The sequence below is a fragment of the Pinus tabuliformis genome, chromosome 7, assembly GCF_031772625.1.
Source record: "Pinus tabuliformis cultivar Carrire ecotype Pingquan chromosome 7, CPIR1, whole genome shotgun sequence".
NCBI lineage: Eukaryota > Viridiplantae > Streptophyta > Pinopsida > Pinales > Pinaceae > Pinus > Pinus tabuliformis.
The window spans coordinates 699,351,380-699,374,608 of record NC_142293.1 but is presented as its reverse complement, the minus strand read 5'-3'; positions in this window follow the sequence as shown (position 1 = coordinate 699,374,608).

The following is a 23,229-nucleotide window of genomic DNA, read 5'->3' as shown; positions in this document are numbered from 1 at the left end:
GGGGAACGGTGCAGACAGTCATCCTCACCCAATGGCTGGCTAAGATGCATGCTGCAAGATAGAAAGAGGCCCTTCTCAAAGTACGCATCCAGCCTTGGATTGATGAGGCCTTCACCATTATGGCTGAGATTGAGGGAAAGCTCGCGCAGATGCAGGGACCATATGTGCTAAGACAGACAGCGGAGCCTCACAAGGAAGTAACAAAAGAGTGCATGCAGCAGGTCCACCAAACAGCAAAACAGTGTGCAGTGGACCTCCACGGAGTATGGGAATAGTTGGAGGGGCTCTGTGGATCATTGCACCAACAGAGTGACTCAGGATGAGTCACGATGATTGTGTTGGGGGCCTATTGGGCATGGAATCCCCCCACAGCTGGTTTTGGGGCTCAAAGCCCAAGTTTTGGTCAAAATTTTTGTAAGACTCTGCGAATTACGGGCGTGAAGCATGAAGTAGAGGTTAAAGTCATAGGGTTGTCCGCCCTAAAGTAATGTAATGTAATTTAAAGTCATGTCAGCCTACCCATGGTCCGCGGACCATGGGATTGTATAAATAGAGCGAAGCTCTAAGTTGTAAAGATAGTTGAGGATAAAGTAAGTAGTGAAGGAATGGTTCGAGCTTAGAGTAGGATTCTAAGTGTATTGGGTCGTAGTAATAGGAAGAGGCTCTGCAGCTGAGTGTGTAGAGGCCTAGTAGAGTCTACAGCTGAGTGCGTGGACCCCTGCAGCTGAGTGCATGGACCCCTGCAACTGAGTGCGCACGACAGTGTCGAGTTTGTAAGCAAGATTGAAGAATAATAAAAGAGAAGTTGATTCCTATTTCTGTGTATTTGTTGTGCATTATCTTCTTTATGTTTGTATTGGGTTATGTATTGCGTGCACTGATATGATTGTTGAATATGCTGTAATAACCATAACTCTTACACACACAAGTTAAGTGATCGGTTAAGTAGCAAGATACTTGGGTATTATACGGGTCGCGCCCCAAATAGGGCCGTGCAGAAGCCGCACTATAGGTTGCAAAGGGATCGCAAGTTCGTGTAGCGACAGGTCAAACCGCGGACCTCCAGAAGCCCATCAGACATCCCAAGGGTGCGAAAACCTGGTTCTTGCACCCTCCCATACCACTTTGGGTGAGACCTCAGTCTGCGCTCCATGGACTATTTCCGAAAGGGCCAGTAGTACTGGGATTTGCTTGGCTAAATCACCTCTGAACTTGGGTCAGACCCATACAAGCCAACAAATGGTTCTGTTGCTAGGACTGGGATCTGCATACGTTAACCCCTTTGTTGTTGTTTCCTTTGAAATATTAAAGGCTACCGACGCCGCTAGGCACAACTTTATTGTTCTAAGTGCCTTTCTGTCAAGAATATCCCATTTTGTGTCTAGCATACTTGTCGACTTCTTTGTCTTTCTGCTCAATGATAGGTACAAATCTTTCTGATATAAATAATCTTCCATCTGCATATTCCATAGCCGGTAGTTTTGGCTGTTAAATTTTTCAACCCTAAACCTACCATCTTCTGCCATTGCTCCCACTCGATCTAGGAACCCTTCTCTCCTGCGAGTTTATCAGCCAAATAGACCTTCAGCTGTGATACTAGTTGTTGAAAATAGCAACAAGAAATGCTAAAAATAGCACTACTATAAATAGCAATTCAGCTAATGTTGATCTTAGCAACAATGGATGGGCAAATGAAAGTGCTAAAAATAGAATTCTATAAATAGCATTTCAGGATACCTTCCTATTTTAGTTAGTCCCTAAACTAAAATAGTGAAGTAAAAGTTGAATTTGATCTTAGCAGTAGTTTGTAAAATAATTAGTTAATTCATCTTGAGTTAATTAGTTAAGGAAAATCAAACTTGAAGTCTATGTGGGGACATGCAATAGTTTCTCCATTAATTGAGGATTTTATCCATCAGTTAAAGGATAAGGATGAGTTGTAATTAGTTGGCTTAGTTAACTAAGTCAAGTCTAGTTAGATTAATTCAAACAGTTTGTTGAATTAATGTAAGTTTAGTTAGTTAATGCTTGCATGCATGTAACTACTGCACTTCAGATAACTGAGTATTCTCTCATAAATAACTCATGCATGTCAGTTCAGACAGAGACCCAGTCGAGATCAGATGGAGGGGAAGTGTTCTATCAGTTGCTAAAATATTCCATTGTGAATATTCCTTGCATGCAGAAGGAATTCTTTCCTTGAGGATTGTGCAATTACTTCTTCAGGTTTAGTGAGTGTGATGAGGCCAATTCACACATGTGACATCATTGGACCCCAAGAAAAATTGTGCAAGGAAATAGGAGGCTTGGAGGGCTTGAGGAGGACATATACTGTCTATTAAGTCTGTGAGTTGTATTGTTTGATTGTAGAGAGAGCAGGATAGCTTGAGAGCTGATTCTTTTTGTAACTTGAACAAGATTTCCACTTGTATGATAATATAGAGTTGGGGTTTTAGGCTGAGGCTTTCCCCGTGATATTTCTTCTGTGTTATGTGTGATTGATTTCTCATTCTCAGTTATATGTGTTTTCTTGATCTTGTTCAATTCGATTAAGCTTCCGCAAAGTGCTGTAGAAGTAGATCTTGTATTGTGTTTTAGTATATTTTATAATCTGTTGATCTACAGTGGAAATTTCTACATGGTATCAGAGAAAAGGTGATCAAGGAAAATAATAGTATACAAGAAGGAGAAGTTCAAAGTTTGGTTCCTAAATATAGAAATCGAGTTCTTATCACATCTCAATTTCACAATGGCATTCAATGGTTTAAGACTCGAGCATGCCCTTGATGGCAGCTTGAATTGTATAGCTTGGAAGGATCGGATGGAGGCAGTGTTAGAGGATAACGGTCTAAAGGACTTCATTGATCAAGAAGTCCCCAAGCCGACTAATGCTACTCAACTGGCAGAATGGAAGAAATGTGTGGCTAGAGCAAGGAGAATCCTCCTTGAGGGAGTTCAAGACCACATTGTCTAGAGCCTCCATGGGAAGGAGACCCCATTTTTGATGTGGAAAACATTGAAAGATTTATATCAGAACAACAGTGATCAAAGGAAGTTGGCACTGAATGACAAGATTCGTAAGATCAAGTGTGAAAAGGGCGACATGATCTCTACATATCTGAACAAACTCACCACCTACAGGGATGAGCTTGGAAGTGTAGGGATCACTACCGTTGATGATGACATGGTGACTCTTGCACTCCTCAATCTTCCTAAGAGCTGGCATAGCTACCAAGACTCAGTTAATGGAAGAGAAAAACTGCCAGATTGCGAACAAATTTGGTCGGATCTGATGTAGGAGGAAATCAGAAGAAGCACTAGAGATGGATCCTCATCGAAGCAAGATGATGAGGAAAATCTAGCCTTAGTGAGTAAGGTGAGGAAAGGGAAAGGGAAGGCATCCCATCCCAAATCCAGTTCTTCCCATGGTGGGAAGAAGATTGACAAATCGAAAGTGCGATGCTTTCATTGTCATGAAGTGGGCCATTATGCTACGAATTGTCCACAAAAGAAATCCAAGAAGGGTTCCTCAAAGGGATCTGATGGTGAGGCACTGGCCTCACAGTTTGAGCTGGATTTCTTGCTTATTGCATGCATGGTTTCATCCATGGTGGGATGTGTGTGGTACCTGGACAGTGGAGCTTCATTCCACATGTCAGGTGACAAGAATCTTTTCAGTACCTTGGAGGAGAAGGATCTCCAGATGTGGATCGAGATGGGCGATGATGGAAAGTACCGTGTTTCAGGTGAAGGTACGGTTGTGTTTCAAAGGGAGCATGGAGCTCCCCTCACCCTGACTGATGTAAAGTATGTACCAGGTCTGAAGAAGAATCTTGTGTCTGTCGCTATGCTAGAAGATAAAGGCTATGATGTAGTCTTTAGTCAAGGAAAGGTATTCCTGAGGCATATCGGTACTGGACAGACAAAGCGAATAGGGATTCGAGTCAAGAATCTCTACAAGCTGGAGGTAGACAACTGTGCTGCTTTGAGTTCCAAAGTTGAGATGGTGCAGAGCCAAGATGTTGGTGAGCTATGGCATAGAAGACTGGGCCACTTGCACCATGGAGCCCTAAAGATCATGCAATGGATTTCTACCGGATTACCCAAGGGAAAAATTGAGAAGACGAGGACATGCAAAGGTTGTACCTTAGGTAAGTATGCGAAAGCTTCCTTTCCATTTCGAGACAGTAGAGCTGGAGCAATCCTGGAGTGAGTTCACTCAGATGTTTGTGGGCCCTTCTCTACAGCCTCCACCGCTAAACAAAGGTACTATGTTATTTTTATTGATGATTTTTCTCGTAGATGTTGGATCTACTTTATGCAAAATAAGGATCAGACCTTCTTGAGGTTTTGTGAGTTTAAAGCCTTGGCAGAGAAAGAATCTGGAAAGAAAATAAAAGCCTTGCATAGCGACAATGGTGGGGAGTATGTCTCCCAATAGTTTAAAGACTTCTGCGCTGTAGAAGGTATTAAACGGGAACTGATGGCACCCCATAACCCACAACAGAATGGGGTGGCCGAAAGGAAGAATAGATCGATTGTGGGAGCAGCTCGAGTGATGTTGCATGACCAAAGCCTACCACTGCATTTTTGGGCTGAGGCATGCAATACAGCAGTATACTTGCAGAACAGAAGCCTGCACCATATACTGGGAATGAAGACACCTATGGAGGCCTATTCCGGGAAGCGACCTGATGTAAGTCACTTCCGAATCTTTGGATCATCAGTTTACTGTCATGTGACCAAAGATGCCAGGAAGAAGCTAGACCCAACAACTGAGTTGGGAATACTTGTGGGGTACATGGATACACCCCACAACTATTGGGTGTACCTACCTTCCACTCAGAGGACTGTGGTACGCAGGGATCTGAAGTTTGACGAGTAGAAAGCCATGCGCTTATCACTTGAGAGGGAGCTTGAGTTGCATGCAGATGAGGAACTTTCAGTTCCTAAGGATGAGGAGCCTCAGATTGATGCGGAGTAGCCGCATGCAGAGGATCCGAGAGTGGAGACATCCACTCATGCTGATACTTCCAGAGATGGGCGGAAATGCTCAAGGGAAGCTGACAGGTTGATGTTGGATGCGCAGGAGAATGTGGGACAGCCATCTTCTCAGTACAGACAGAGGAGGTCGCCCGAGTGGTACACTGGGTACATGGCCTTGGTTGGGGAGTGTGTAGATACTGAACCTTCTTCATTCGAGGAGGAAGTGCAGCAACCAGTCTGGGTTGATGCAATGGTAGAGGAGTACGAATCTATCATTCGGAACATTGTGTGGGATATTGTCCCAAGGCCTCAAGGAAAGTCAGTGGTGAGTTCCAGATGGATTTACAAGGTAAAGCAGGCAGCTGATGGCAGTGTTGAGAAACATAAGGCAAGGTTTGTTACCCAGGGTTTCTCATAGGTCGAGGGGATCGACTACAATGAGACTTTTGCTCCTGTAGGAAGGTACTCATTGATTAGATCGATGTTGGCACTATCAGCTCAGATGGGGTGGAAGATCCACCAAATGGATGTGAAGACAACATTCCTCAATGGGAAGATTGAGGAGGAGGTGTACATTGAGTAGCCCAAAGGTTTCGAAACCTTCGATCGTGAGTCACGTGTGTGCAAACTCAAGAGGGCTCTGTATGGGCTGAAGCAAGCACCTCGTGCTTGGTACACCAGGATTGAAGCAGATGCGAACCTTTACCACATCATGGTATAAGGTAAACCATTGATCATTGTTCTTTATGTCGATGATCTGATTTTGACAGGTGATGATCAGCTGATACAGTCTTGCAAGGAGGACCTTGCAAGAGAGTTCGAGATGAAGGACATGGGCCTTATGCACTACTTTCTAGGCATGGAGGTGTGGCAGAAAGATGGGGAAGTATTTGTGTCTCAAGGCAAGTATGCCAATGAGATACTCAAGCACTTTCACATGGAGAAGTGCAAGCCCATGCAGACTCCTCTAGCTGGGAACTAGAGGAAGGAGGATGCTACTTCAGGTGAGGTAGTAGCTGCTACTGTTTATCAGCAGCTGGTGGGTTCACTTATGTATCTGGTGAACACACGACCTGACTTATGCTTTGTGGTGAACCAGCTGAGTCAAGCTATGGTTCAGCCTACCAAGCTATTTTGGAAGGCAGCGAAGCATGTGCTGAGATACCTCAGAGGCACATCTCAGTTCGGATTGTGGTACATATGGACAGAGGGAGTGAAGCTTTAGGGCTTCACAAATGCGGATTGGTCAGGGAGTCCATTAGACCAGAGGAGCACTTCTGGAGGAATCTTCAACCTTGGTTCAGTCGCAGTTTCCTGGTACAGTGGGAAATAGAGATCAGTTGCACTTAGCTCAGTAGAGGCTAAATACATGGCTGCTAGTCAGGCTGCATGTGAGGCCATTTGGTTGCGGAAGATTCTAGTGGGATTGTTTGGTTAGATGATGGATCCTACATTGATGTACTGCGATAACTAGAGTTGTATCAAACTCTCTAAGGATCCAGTTTTTCATGACAGGTCCAAGCACATAGATATCTGGTATCACCATCTTCGAGACTGTGTGGTCAAGAGGATCATGTTGTTGCTGTATGTTTCGACCGAGGAACAGATGCAGATATTTTGCCTAAGGCATTGTCAAGATGCAAGTTCAATTTCCACAGAGACAGGATTGGGGTTATTGATAATCCCTTTCTTGTTGAGAGGGAGTGTTGAAAATAGCAACAAGAAATGCTAAAAATAGAATTGCTAAAAATAGCACTGCTATAAATAGCAGTTCAACCAGTGTTGATCTTAGCAACAATGGATGGAAAAATGGAAGTGCTAAAAATAACATTCTATAAATAGAATTTCGGGATACCTTCCTATTTTATTCAGTCCCTAAACTAAAATAGTGAAGTAAAATTCGAATTTGATCTTAGCAGTAGTTTGTAAAATAATTAATTAATTCATCTTGAGTTAATTAGTTAAGGAAAATCAAACTTGAAGTCTATGTGGGGACATGCAACAGTTTCTCCATTAATTGAGGATTTTATCCATCAGTTAAAGGATAAGGATGAGTTGTAATTATGAGTTGTAATTAGTTAGCTCAGTTAACTGAGTCAAGTCTAGTTAGATTAATTCAAATAGTTTGTTGAATTAATGTAAGTTCAGTTAGTTAATGCTTGCATGCATGTAACTACTACACTTCAGATAACTGAGTATTCTCTCATAAATAACTCATGCATGTCAGTTCAGACAGAGACCTAGTTGAGATTAGATGGAGGGGCAGTGTATTATCAATTGCTAGAATATTCCATTGTGAATATTTCTTGCATGCAAAAGGAATTCTTTCCTTGAGGATTGCACAGTTACTTCTTTAGGTTTAGTGAGTGTGATGAGGCCAATTCACACATGTGGCATCATTGGACCCCAAGAAAAATTGCACAAGGAAATAGGAGGCTTGGAGGGCTTGAGGAGGACATATACTATGTCTATTCAGTCTGTGAGCTGTATTGTTTGATTGTAGAGAGAGCAGGATAGTTTGAGAGCTGATTCTTTTTGTAACTTGACAAGATTTCCACTTGTATGATAATACAGAGTTGGGGTTTTAGGCTAAGGATTTCCCCATGATATTTCTTCTGTGTTATGTGTGATTGATTTCTCATTTTGAGTTATATGTGTTTTCTTGATCTTGCTCAATTCGATTAAGCTTCGGAAAAGTGTTGTAGAAGTAGATCTTGTATTGTGTTTTAGTATATTGCATAATCTATTGATCTACAATGGGAATTTCTACACCAGTTTTTAGAAAGTTATATATTACAGAGCAATGGAACACATAAAATATTGTAGAAATATAAACACAAAAAATGCCTAAAATGAGAGAGACATAGATATACGTGGTTCACCCAATTTGGGCTACATCCACGGAGAAAAAATTTGTCATTCCTTTTATATTATCCAAAAAAATGAAGAGATGCAACCTACAATAGATATGCTATAATTCCCTCTTCACTCTCACACAATCTTCTCTCTCTTTCTCAGTCATAATACACATCTATATAGCTGCAATATAATTCCATCATATATAGCAAGGGGTTACCTTCTAGGAAAAAAACCATAAATTAAACATAACACTATCATCAGATTTCCACCTAATGAACCTACTGCCCCCCCGGACCCCTCTTGCATCACGATAACGGGTGGCATTGCCACCCCATTACGAACTAGGGTCCAATGCAGTGATATCTCTGAATAAAGAAGATAATCAAGATCCACACCCAACAACTAGGCAATTGCTGGGAAGAATTTCACAATCTGGGATCTCATAGGTGGCAGACTACTAGCTGGCTTTATGTATTGTGCAGTCCTAGCTGCCAGTGGGGAAGTCTTGTTGATGCGCAGTTCCAGTCAAGCTTGGGTCAGCTGAGACTACACATTGGGAAATCCTAGTGGCCAAGGCTCAAGACTATCTCTTAGAAATACGCAGTGTGCAATTGGAGCTAGGCCTTGGTAGCCTCTAGACAATTCTTGGAGCCCAAGTAGAGTCTTGAGATCTAGAAATGTGTAGTGCATGCTAGGGAGGAGGTAGATCTGGGCTAAGGAAGCCTAGATCTGCCTAATGGGATCATGAAAATGAGTAGATTTGAAGGTGGAAGTGATGGTGGGTGTATATATGAGTGAATGATGATGCATGCAAATAAAATGAGTATAGGAATCAATCAAACTAAAGAACAATGAAGCATGTGGAGAGAGTCGCCACAACGACGACCGTTAGTGCAAAAACTGGGTAATGCATGCGACACTTGGGAAAGGCAATGAAAAACTTAAAACAACACTTCTACAAGCTAAAAAAATCAAATCTCCAACATTTGTTCAATAAAACAGGTAAAACAACGCTCTCACAAACCAATCAAACAAAGGCAACAAAAAAAGTTGCAAAAGACTAGAAAAGCAAGAATTACCCAAAAAATTGCGACGACTATGCTAAAGGTTCCTAGATCTCCTTGGGAATTACAAAGCTCCAAGATTGAATGTGAAAATGAGATTTGGGGGCTTCCATTAAATATATTTGGCCTATTTAGGGTTTATGACGTGAAGGCCAAAAATATAGGAAAAAGCGACACTCGACGACAGTTTCCAAAAATTACTCAAGTGCCACCTCTGACTGCTAGAAATAGATCACTATTTTTTAGGGATGATTTTTCTCTTTTTTTTTTTCATTTTGGGGAAAAACTGCCATGCATGCCTAGAGAGATTGTGCAGTTCCGAGGAGAACTGCGCAACTCAGTAGCTCATGCATCAGGCGACTTCTGAGGGAAAGCTTTTGCACAATTTCTGGGATGAGTGGCCCTGCCTGCCTCTATTGTTCTACGCAATTTCCTAGATGAAGGTTGGTTGTCCGCTGGTTCTGTGCAATTGTGGAGCTAAGGGCTTACTGCTGGCTTGGACTGTACAATTCCCGAGAGCAAGGCTCTTTGCCCTCAAGGATTGTGTAGTTCACTAAGGAAAGCCTAGAACCGAGTTGAAACCAAGTGAATATATCATCTTGTGGGTTAGACAGTAAACCAAGTAAGAAAACACAAGCCAAAATGAGAAAGATAAAGCTTTAGTAAAGCACAAGTACCTGGGTCAATGCGCAATAATCTGTTGTGATTTTAAGAGGGAGGCTCTGAAACAAAGCATAGGGAAAATTTTGGAGGGTGGTTGTAACCGCTACAACAGGATCCTAAGGGGGAAAGAAAAAAACCAAACTCTAAAGGGAGAAAAGGTGAAATAAACCTATCCACAAGTGTTGTAAAGTAATGGATCAAACTCTAAAAATCAATGGCTAAAAATGTTGAAACCCTAGACTCCTCACCCAACCAATCTCTTCCTAAAAAGGTGGAGGTGTACTCTAAACCCTAGGGGGGTTTTTCCTTCCTCAAAGAGAAAAAATAAGAGAATATAAGTATAGGGGAGATTGAAATAGAGATAAAAAACCCTTCCCAGTCCACACACAACACTCTCGACAAGCCTAAAAATATCCTGAAAATTTCTCAGAGAAATCCAAAAAGCAGGTATTGACCTAGAAACAGTGGAAAATGTAAATAAATGGCTAGAGAGTGCATTCTGGAACACAGATCTAGGGCTGAAAAGTGATTTTTCCTCCCAGGACTCTCGGTCGGTAGATCTTGCACAAATGTTTCCATCTCCTGCTCGACTAGTACTTGTGACCTGCGGAAAGAACCAAAAAACCACCAGAATCCGAAAATTTGACAAAAAAGGAAAGAAAACTATAAATAGAAATTGAGAGGCTAAAAATAGCTATAGAAAACCCTGAAATTTACTGAAACTTCAGTCACCCAAGAACTGAATTACTACACCAGTGGAGTCGCCATTTGTTGACGACAAATGTAGCTAAAAACCCAATGGAGTCGTCATTTGTTAGTATGAAATTTCTTGGAAGGTGTACTAAAAACATCTCACTTAAGCAACTAGTGACAAGTGACCCTAAAAACAATTAGTGGCCGCTTACGCTTTAGATTTGCAATAATAAAATGAGAAAGCACCTATAACAAAGAGACATATGCGATCCAAAATAGCAAACAACAATATATATCCAATGCAATAACCCAATATGGAAAGACTCTTAAATGAATAATAATCTTTATTAATAACACCTCGTGAAGGAGATCTACAAAAATTATCTGCAAATCCACCTCCATGGGATGGGTCCTTTGATGTCCTTGATGCTTCATTAATTGATTCTCTCTCTTAATATGTGAAAAACCCAAAACAATGTGTAGAAATCAAGTGGGAGCTCAAATGCAAGAAGATGATAATGGTGACGATGATAATGATCATGGTGAAGAATGAATGGAAAACCCTCTTATTTATAACAAAGTATTGGGTTGATCTCGAAAATGGAAAATAATAAAATATTGTTGATCAAATCAAGATCTAACCATTAGGAATAATTTATTATATTTTTCAGAGAGGGAAAATATATTCAAAATTGTCAAAATATCTTTATTTAGAAATAATTAACAAATAAAATGATTTATTAATTATTTCATGAGGATTAAGAATGGTATGAAATTGAAATAATTATTTGATAGTGATTTAACAATTATTTCAATAATAGAATTAAGGAATAATAAATAAATAGTGGTTTTTTAAATTATTCCTAGGTGTTTAGATAAATATGACAAGGGATATTTATCAAACAACAATTTAATAATTATTCCTAGAGAAAATTAAATAAATAATGATTTATTCAATTATTCTCATGGGGTCTTTTATTTTAGTCCAAAATAATTTGATAAAAATGGTTTACTAAATTATTTCCCATGGTGAAAGTGATTTTACTATGGTAAAATTATTCCTACATGATGTATTTCGATACACCTAGCTAGAAATGGCTAAGTGATCATTTTTTGGTTATAACACCCTTAGCCATAATACACAACAAGTGATGTCTACCAAGATATTTTTCCCAACATTCAGCTTGGAATAAGTGTCCCTTGACCTTGGTCTTATTTTTCCTTTATTAACTTTCTTACACGATCTTTTAACCCAGTGCTATTGCAAACCCATCCCCTTTAGGGGAACATTGTCCTTGGTGTTCTATAACACCTACAACTAGCAAAATCACTGAAAACCAAAACATGTTGCCCATGGAACTTTATAACCTAGCTCGTTGCAGTATGTACAATAAACAACCTACTCAAAAATAAAACCATCATGAAAAACATGTCAGCGTGACAACCATACCACTTATTAGAGATTTATAACATAGCTCATGCTAATATCTACATCCACGTACATATATACATTTAACAAAACTACTTTGTGTCAACCAACAAACAATGAAGGATACAGATCCTGCATCTGGTCAACCATATCTCATGTAGCTTCATTAGGCCAAAGTGCTTCCATTGCACTTTAACTTTGTTGATTGGTCTACTCTGGAGAATGATTTATTTCTGCTGCAATATGCACTGATGTTCCGATTGTAATTATCCTTCTAGTTCCACTTGCAATATAGACCAACATCCTTTACATATATTTTAAGTAATGAAACATGGAAAACATTGTGTACTTTCACTGTCGAAGGCAGTGCAAGTCTGTAGGCCACTGATCCAATTCTCTTAAGGATCTCAAAAGGCCCAAAATATTGTGGTCCCACCTTGGCACACGATCCAATCCTCAAGGAGCTCTTCTTGGGCTTGATGCGCAAATACACATGTTCCCCAACCTGAAACTCCTTAAATGCCCTATGTTCATCTACATATACTTTCTGCCTATCTTATGTTTCCTTTATATTCTTCTTTATAACCTGCATATCTTGTTCCATTTCTGCCAACATATCCATTCCAATAACTAACATATTCACTAGATCACTCCAGCTGATGGGAGTATTACAACTTTTCCCATAGAGTGTCTCAAATAGATTCATCCTCACTGATTCCTGATAACCATTTTTGTAATAAAACTCAACCAATGGAAGCTACTCCTCCCATGTCCTCTACTGGTGCATGATATGCATCCTCAACATATCCTCTAGAGTCCTATTGACTCTCTTTGCCTATCCATCTATCCGCAGATGATACGCTGTACTGAACGCCAACTTTGTCCCCAAACCTGTAAACAAATCCTTCCAAAACTTGCAAGTGAACTTAGCATCCCTTTCTAACGAAATCTTCTTTGGAACACCATGCAATCTCATGATCTCCCCGATGAATACCTTTTCCACCTCACTAGATGAATACGTAATCTTCACTTGAATGAATTGATCTACCTTGCTCAATTTATCGACCAAACCATAATAGAATCATGTTGTCTTGATGTTATTGGAAGACCTATAATGAAATCCATGGAAATGACATCTCATTTCCATTTTGGAATTAGAATAGGCTAAAGAAACCCACCTGGATTCTTACACTTTGATTTCACCTATTGATAGTCCAAACATCTAACCACAAACTCTGCCACTTCCTTCTTTAGATTTGACCAATAGTAGAACTTCTTTACTGTTGTCAACGTATTTTGATATCCTGGGTGTCCTAAATATGGTTTGACATGAAACTCCCTCATGATAAACTTCTTGAGCCCACTATCATGCAGCACATAGATCATGTCCCTAAATCTCACCAAACCATCTGTCGTGAGATGATAGTCGCATCCTGATCACCTGTACCCTATTGTAACCTGTGCCTATTCTCCATGTACTTGTTATCCTATTGAACTACATGTAAGATCCAATCTTGTAAATATGTCTCATAAGAGCTCACTACTATAACATGGTTCATATGCACTCTCCTACTGAGAGCATCTGCAATCCTATTCTACTTACCCTTAATGTATCTAACTCAAAGTCAAATTCACTAATCATGGCCAACCACCTAGCTTGCCTAGAATTCAGATTTAGTTTGTCAAACAAATCTCTCAACCCACTATGATCGCTCATCAATACAAACCTCCTATCAAGAAGATAATGCCTCCACATCTTCAGGGCACGAATAATAGTTGCCTACTCAAGATCATGAGTCACATAATTATGCTCATGCTCATTCAATTCCCTAGACTCTTAACACGCCACCTATCCATCCTGCATCAAGACTCCACCAAGTCCTCTCTTGAAGGCATCTATACACACCACGAACTCTTTATCCGTATTTTCAATCATAAAAACTGGAGCATTTGCCAACAACTGCTTCAACTGCTCAAAACTAGCTGCACATTCCTCTGTCAATTCAAATTTATTACCTTTCCTTTGCAATGATTTAATAGGATATGTAATGCGTTAGAAGTTCCTAATGAACCTCCAGTAATAACCTACTAACCCCATGAATGATCTTACCTCATCCACATTCTTAGGAGTTTCCTACCCCATAATAGACCTTATCTTTTCTGGATCCACTTCTATTCAATCCTTCGAAAAAACATGTCCTAAGTAATGTACCTTTGTTTGAAAGAAATTTCACTTGTTATACTTGGCATACAAATGATTCTCTCTTAGCAATCTCAATAGTTCTACTAAGTGTTTGGCATGCTCTTCCTCATTCTTATAATATATTAATATATCATCAATGAATACAATAACAAACGTGTCTAGATAAGGATGCAACACACTTCATCAACCACATAAAAGTAGCTAGAGGATTATTCAAATTGAATGGAACTACAACAAACTTATAATTCCCATACCTAGTCCTGAAAGTAGTCTTGTATATGTCCTCTTCTTTGATGTGTACTTGATGATACCCTGATCTTAGATCAATCTTCAAGAACATTATTTCTCCCTTCAACTGATAAAATAAGTAACCAATCCTCGAAAATCGATACCTATTCTTGATGGTTACCTTTTTCAACTTCGTGTAATCAATGCACAACCTGAGGGTACCATCCTTCTTCTTCACCAACAACATTGGTGCATCCCAAGGCAATACACTTAGCCTAATGTATCCCTTATAAAGCATTTTCTTCAGCAACAACTTCAACTCTACTAACTCTAGTGTGCTCATCCTGTAAGGTACCTTTGATGTTGGTGTTTCTCTTGGTACCAACTCAATAGAAAATTCCACTTCCCTATGGGGGGAATTATGGAATCTTTGAAAATGCTATAATACAGGTTAGATCTTGAATATTTTTGCATCCTAAACATCCTTACCCTTGTCATTGGAAATATGGACTGCAAACATCACACACCCTTTCCTACAACTGCACTTAGCCTGCATGGTTGTGACCATCCTGACTGATGTAGGTTTCTTCTTTCTCTCCAAGATTCTCTTTTCCCTATTATCATTCAGGCACTTAATAGCATTGTCAAAACAATCTACTTTGGTCTTGTGAAGATACAACCAATCCATACCTAAAATCATACTATATGATCCCAATGGTAGTACTTTCAGATGTGATGTTGTAAGCATACTATTCAACTTAAATTCACAAGCTCTTACCCAGTGATGAACTATCTTCTTTGTACCTATAGCCAACTGCACCAACCAAGACTCTGCATGCACTTCTTTTCTCAAACCACACTTATCCACCGGGTCAAGATTAACATAACTATAATTAGATCCATGGTCAATCAAAATAAAAATAACTCGACCACATAGCTTACCTTCTATCTCAATAATGGATGCATGGTGATTTGCGCGCTTGTTGTCCACAACTACATATATTTGAGGAATTCTATGACCAACATCCCCAACTTTCTGTGCCTCCTAAGCACTGTAGATATTAGGCATACCACCCTACTACAATGGAAAATCCTTCTTGCGATAATCTTTGCCACATATCCAACACTGCAATGATCCCCTACCTTCACCTCTAGTCTGCTACTCTTCAGGATGTGACCCATGTCCTTTCTCAATTGCATTGAACTTCTTGTAAGGAGCAACATTTTATTTCTCACCCACATCCTAAGGTTTTCCTTTCTTTGGTAGCCACTTCCCTTTAACTTTCTCATTTCCTTTCAAATCACACTTAGGCTCAACTTTTCACTTTGACTTCTCATAATAGTGCTTCTACTTCCAGATGGCCTCTTCCAACGATCTATGTTCATCAAACTCAATATGGTATCTATATGCTACTGGAAACCCACTGATGAATCTTTGAATATTAGCCTTCTCATCCTTGAGGTAAGGCACATACCTTAACAACTTTAGGAACTTGCTAGTGTACTCATCGTATGTCATAGAATCCATTTACAACTCATAAAATTCCTTAGCTCTGTCATCATAGTACCTCTCCAATAGGTACTTCTTCTTAAAGAGTCTCTCGAAATCATTCTAAATCAACTCTTCTTCTCGAATGCCCTTAACGTTCTTCACATCTTCCCACCAAATATTTGCTCTCCCTTTAATATTGAAGGTGGCTATTTTGGCTTTGATTCTCTCTGAATAATTATGAAATCTAAAGAATTCCTTCATCCCAATCAACCATGCCTCTACATCTTTTAATCTCTTCATCTCTCAATCGAATGTAGGAGGCTTGACCTTTTTCAACTCCTTTGGAAACTACTCACTCCTCCTATAAGGATGATGATGGTGATAATGTCTCTTGGATCAAGAACTAGAATTATTCCCATACATACCATTCATCCTGTCAGGTGTATCCAGTGATCAACTGCCTCTAATTGTATCTCTTTTATCCAACATGAATCTGGATTGAGACCTACTACCATAGGCTCCATTAGTTTTCTCTTCCTGCTCTTAACTGATCCTCAATTTTCCCTGTCTTTGCAATTCCAACAAGCTCTACAAAATTTCTGCATTGACTTCTACCTACTTTTCCTAAGCCCTTGCAAGTCTTTCATGAGCCTCAACCAACCTGTCATTGTCTAGTTTGCAACTTATGATATTTTCCCTCAAACTCCTCAATGTATCTGCTATACCAGGAGAATACTCATCTCCTTGATGCCCAACTAATTTGTAGGGAGATTCATGGGAACTGTAGTCTACCATACCTCATTGGTGTTCAAGTGAAGCTTATCTATTCTACAAAATCAATCCACATTAGCAAGTATTGTGCTAATATATACATAATCATAGTGAAATCAATATAACATCATGCATGAAAATACCAACTATGTACCATGACGTCATGCATGAAAACCATAACCATGACAACATCATATTTTACCCAAAGAGAGCACAACACGCTTTGATACCACCCTATAACCGCCTCCTCCCACATTTACCCACTTTCACCAGTCTGCCTAAACATAGTTACCGATCAAATGGGAACTATTACCTCAAAACAGGTACTCGAGCCCAAAAACCCCAAAAAAACATGAAAAAGCAACCCAAAAATGAAAATTGTTTATGCCAGAACAACGTTTTTTTTTTAGGGTAAATTTTCAACATTTATTTTAAATGGAAGTAAAAACCATTTTTTTTTTTGAAAAATGGATGAAAAAAACACCCTTAAAAAAAGTGTTTCTTCTGGAATAACAAAAAAAAAACTAGGTTACAATTTTGACATTCTTTAGCAATGGAGTTAAAGATAAAATATCATGTCTCGAACCCTGATAATTCCAACTATTTCCATCCATGTTGTTAAAGGTAAAATATCTTGACTCTAAAAAAATCTTGAAATTGTAATTGTTTTCAACCATAGCATTAAAGATAAAATATAATAATTCAGAAACACCTTAACATTTTGACAAGTTTTCAACCTTGTAATTAAAAACCTTCAGTTTGTAACACATTTCAACTATGAAATTATGGACAAATTATATGACTATTTTTTTTTTTTAATGAACAATTAAATGAAAGATTCATTATTCCAAGAGTAATTTTTAGCAATGGAGTTAAAGATAAAATATCCAGACTTTGGAAAACTGTAAAATTCCAACAATTCTTGGACATGATGTTAAAGATAAAATATCTTGTCTCTAATCCTGATAATTCCAACTATTTCCATCCATGTTGTTAAAGATAAAATATCTTGACTCTAAAAAGCCTTGAAATTGTAATTGTTTTCAACCATAGCATTAAAGATAAAATACCATAATTCAAAAACACCTTAACATTTTGACAAATTTTCAACCTTGTAATTAAAAACCTTCAATTTGTAACATTTCAACCATGAAATTATGGAAAAATTATATGACTAAAACAATTTTTAAAAATGAAAAAGTAAATGAAAGATTCATTATTCCAAGGGTAATTTTTATTTCAAAGGCGAAAACTATAGCTCTTTTCAAATTTTAGCCTAAGACAACTTATCGTATTGTAAGAAAAACCTAAAAATCAACCATCAAAACGAAGTGTTCTTTTTAATGAGGCATTAAAATTTCAACAATTTTAAAACTATCTTATACCAAATGATAACAATAAATAATATCATGGAAATATCACTGTATAATTTAAAAAATCAACATTAATTTCTAATATTTATTTACTTTTAATCAAAATATCAACTTTTGTAGATTGAATATCATATACATTAAAGCATATAATCCAAAAAACATATTAATGACCCATAACTTCATGTAAGATCATATGGAAGTCAAAAATATTTATTTCAAGTTACCATGCAAACATCTCTAAAGACATGAATTTCTTTTAATTAAAACATTAAATCCAACAAACATAGAAATGACTCATAACTTCATGTAAGATCATATGGAAGTCAAAATATTTATTTCAAGTTACCATGCAAACTTCATTTACATAAAATGTCTTAGACATTTATTCAAAATCATCCATAGGATCTGGCACACCATCAGAATCTACATCTTTAGATGAATGACTGGATGCAGATGAATATGACCCATATTCTTCTCTTTCATCAACTAGAGCCCCATTTAAGTCAACATGCATGCCCACCATTTCAGGTTTCAAAAGTCTTCTAGATCTACGACTAGGTTCAACAGACTCCCATCTCAACATTGTTCCTTCTGGTAGCAACTTCTTCAAAATATCTATGGTCTTGAAGCGAAGAGTTCCTCTCTTTGTTAAATTGAAGTCATAGAAAAGTATGTCAACATCCTCCAATTTTAATAGGTCTGTGCGGTGACAATTTATATTTGTATCCTTTCTTTTTCTCTTTCTGTGAATTTGTTTATCAACTACCATCTTTGGCTTGTACACACCATTGAATGGGTGGGTATTTGTGGCATACCAATGTACCTCAACAACTGTAATATCTTCATTTTCTTTAATGACTTTTATAACCTTCACAACCAAAAATGGATAGCTAAGTGGATCTCCATCTGCTAATACTACTATCATGCAACCCTCCTTAACATCCTACATAGAACACCTGTAAAGGTCTTCCATGGCTTCAAGTTATGCACGCGATCTTATAGAACCAATATAGATTTCTCTTTTTTCTTCCTATTGAGAATTAATAATGCCTTAAGATTGTTGTTGTTCAGCAATGTGTCTTTCCTCCTGTTCATTTGCCATATTTTGAGGCCAAATAAATGGAGTCTTCAAAAGAGTATATTCATTTCCTGATATTGAGATGATATCACTTTGATCATTGAAAAAAGAATCCCACCAAACTGAAACAACAACATCAAAGTAGTCATATATATCTCTAATATATATTTTTATTTCTTCCAAACATTCAGAATAATTTATCTCTCTGTTATGCCTTCGTGCATTATTGAGTTCAACAACTGATTGTAATAATATCATCTTTGATGCAAATATTGGATGACCTGGAATGAACTTCAAAAATTCTAAACCCGATGACGGCCCCCATTCTAATTGTAATAATATTATCTTTGATGTAAATATTGGATGATCTGGAATAGACTTCAAAAATTCTAAACCTGATGACGGCCCCCATTCTGCAACAATTGAATACTTCTTTCCCCACATGAGTATTTTGTCATCAATTTTTTTATACGAAATTGATGCTGGAAGCTAATGTCATTAAGTTGTTCAATGTATTTCTCCTCACCATGCGATCCCAAAATAAACCTTCGCATGTCAATAGTTTCTTCTAGCACATAAAAAACAAGCTCTGGAATATATGCTTTCTTAATACATTCAATTAATGATGGAAGGCTCCCAACATTCTTCCTCCTCAATGTTACTGAAAAACGACTAAACATTTGATCAATATGGTCATGAGTGTGCCCAACAAGAAGGAAACCAACCTTTACCTTTTAAAAATTCCCAATTGAACAAGCAATTTTAGATGTCCAAAAAGAACTTGATTTTTATTTTCACGGTTTGTGTTGTCCAATTGCAGATACAAAACTTCAAGAAGAATACCAGACCAATGAGAAAGCACATCATGGATTATAGTTATGGTAAGATTTGCATCATTATGAATATTTGGAGCTGTGAAGTAAACCCTTGGCAACATCTTCCCATTAAAGACCATACAACCAACCAAGTGAAACTGAATAAAATTTTCTTCCTGTAAATTTTTTGGTGTGCAGACAAAATGTGGCAGAAGTGTTTTCTTTTGGTCCATACCATCAATTATCAAACCCAAATATTTATTTGGATTATCATAACACTTTTTTCTATGTTTATAAAAATTTTGTCTTTCACTTGTTTGCTGATTGTGATGCTCTTGAAGTGCTTTGACAATGGAATATGCACATAAAATAAAAGAAATCTATTAATAAATATATTTTCATAGTTGATAACTATCCAATTTTTAAAAATAATGTTATGAATGCATACCTCTTTCTACCCCTTGAAATTTATTTCTTTTTGATTTAAGAGAAGCACATGTACTGCAAATCCCCATCCTTGTCTTCTTAGGAATACGAACATTATTGAATTCATTCCTCCATATCCTTGTAAAATATGAATATGTAATAAAATTACCATCTCCTTCAACACCTTCTGCATATTCTTTGTATAAGTTGTAGATTTCTCGTCTTGAGAAATTATCTGGAATATGTATTGTGTCTTTATTTGGCATAAACTCTCCATGCTTTGAGAAGAAGTCTTTGATCCATGACATTGCAGTAATTGTTGATGGTCCAACCTCTCTTTTATAACATACTTCTGAATAATATGTAGGGTCTTTTTTCAATCTTTCTTGGATTCTTGACAAACGAAAATTACCAACTGAATGCAACATTTTGAAAGCCTTTCTATAGATTAATACATTCCCAATATGATAATCATAACTTCACAGTGTAGGTTGCATGCAACCCACTAAAAATGAATTTTGCATGCTTTTATTCATTGACAAATATTTCTTCCTTTGCTCCAAAGAAAACTTGAAATCCATATGTTTCAAGAAATCCTTTCGACAACATTCACTTGACATCATATCACCGATAGAACTTCTACTTGTGAGATATTTTTCCCTAACCCTTGTATAACTGGAATATTTTGGATTGATATGAAAATGCCTACTCCTACTCCTAGATATAATATTTGCTTGCAACGTCTCCCTCATTTCATTATTATCTGCAGAAGCATTTTCATTATTAGTAGGAGGAATATTATACTAATGAAGATAGTCAGAAAATTCATCACCATCATTTCTTGGAAAATATTCATTACCATCCTCACATGAAGGAAATTATTCACTGCCAACATCTGCGCTTTTGAAATATTAACTCAGACGAAATTCTTCACCATCTTCATCTCTGCTTTTGAAAACCTCCCTTGGAGGACTCAATTCATCATCACCACAACTACCTTTGAAACACTCACTTAGAGAAAATGCATTATTGACATTTGTGCCTCTAAAATTATCATTTGTAAGAAACTATTCATCCTCCCTTTCATCATTGGTGCTTGCATAACCCTTAGGATTATGACTAAGTGGAAAATACGACGCTCTATTCATAGTCAAATTATCATTTGCACGAAATTCTTCATCCTCCCCTTGATCAGTGGTGGTTTCATAATCCTTGGGATTAGGAACAAGTGGAAACTTTGAATTTCTATTTAATGGAAATTCTTCATCCTCCCTTGCGTCAGTGGTGCTCTCATAATCTTTAGGATTAGGACTAAGTGGAAACATTGAATCTTTATTTACTGAAAATTGTTCACCCTCGCCCTCCCCTTCGTCAGTGGTGCTCTCATAATCCTTAGGATTAGGAATATGTGGAAACTTTGACTCTGCAAATTCTTCATCCCCCCTTTCATCAGTGGTGCTCTCACAATCCTTAGGATTAGGAATATGTGGAAACTTTGACTTTGCAAATTCTTCATCCCCCCCCTTCATCAGTGTTGCTCTCATAATCCTTAGGATTAATACTATGTGGAAACTTTGACTCTGCAAATTCTTCATCCCCCCCTTCATCAGTGCTACTCTCATAATCCTTAGGATTAGGACTATGTGGAAACTTTGAATTTGCAAATTCTTCATCCCCCCCTTCATCAGTGGTGCTCTCATAATCCTTAGGATTAGGAGGAAGTGGAAACTTTGACTCTGCAAATTCTTTATCCCCCCCTTCATCAGTGGTTCTCTCATAATCCTTATGATTAGGAGGAAGTGGAAACTTTGACTCGGGAAATTCTTCATCACCCCCTTCATCAGTATTTCTCTCATAATCCTTAGGATTAGGACTATGTGGAAACTTTGACTTTAGAAATTCTTCATCCCCCCCTTCATCAGTGGTGCTTTCACAATCTTTAGGATTAGGAGGAAGTGGAAAAATTGACTCTCTATTCACAGGAAATTCTTTTTGCTGCCCTTCATCAATGTTTCTCTCATCATCCTTAGGATTAAGACCAAGTGGAAAATTTGTCTCTCTATTCATAGTGAAAGAATTCCTATTACATTCATCAAAATGAATAGAGTTGTTGCATGACGAAGATGTTGATGCTAAAGAAAGAAAAACTTCACTATCAGAAGAATCCATGACCTTCAACCAGAAGATGTCGAATGATACAAATGCACTCTCTCCCAATGACAATATATAACTTAGAGATTGAGAATTTCCCTCTAAAGTTTCCCCCCCAAAATTTTTCACCGAAAATTTTCCCTCCAAAGTTTGCCCCCAAAAACTTTTGCTGAAAATTTTCCCTCCAAAAATTTCGTTTTTAAATATTTCCCTCCAAAATTTTCATCTATAATTTACTTGAAAACATATTACTAAACTTTTGGTTTTGGAAAATTTCACCCTAGTTTCTATTCAAAATATTGATAGAAACTAAAAAAAATATTGCTGTTTAAATTATTTAACATTGACTATGTAAGTAAATTTATTTTTATAATTAAGATTTTTTTTAATCTCATAATGAATGAAAACTAACCTAAAGCTATAATATTAACTATAATTTCTTTTTCTTTTTTTTTTTTTAATTTTAAGTTTAATCCCACATTCAAGAAATGATAAATCAATCCCACAATCATCGCTATAAAATAAAATTCATTGTTTCTATTCATCACATCACATCAAGTCTTCTGGGTCTTGTTAAAAAGTTTGGAGCGATTTTGCGGAGGAGTTGCATTGTCATAGATAGCACATTCAACGGGAGTTTTACACATTTTAAAGGTTAGTTTTCTTTCTATCTCGACTATTTACAGATGAATTTGGGGAAATTTTGTGTTTTTACGGGAAAAACCACATAAAAAACCCCTTATATATATATATATATATATATATATATATATATATATATATATATATATATATATATATATATATATATATATATATATATAGGGACAAAAAGGCAAAAAAAAAAAACACAAATTTGTAGGATTTTTAGGAGAAAAATTAAGATTTTATTTTTATTTATTTATTTATTTTTATTTTTATTTTATTTTTTAGTTTGTGAGCATTAAAATTATTGCATGGGAAAAAAAGTGTTCAATTAGAAAAATAAAATACATTTT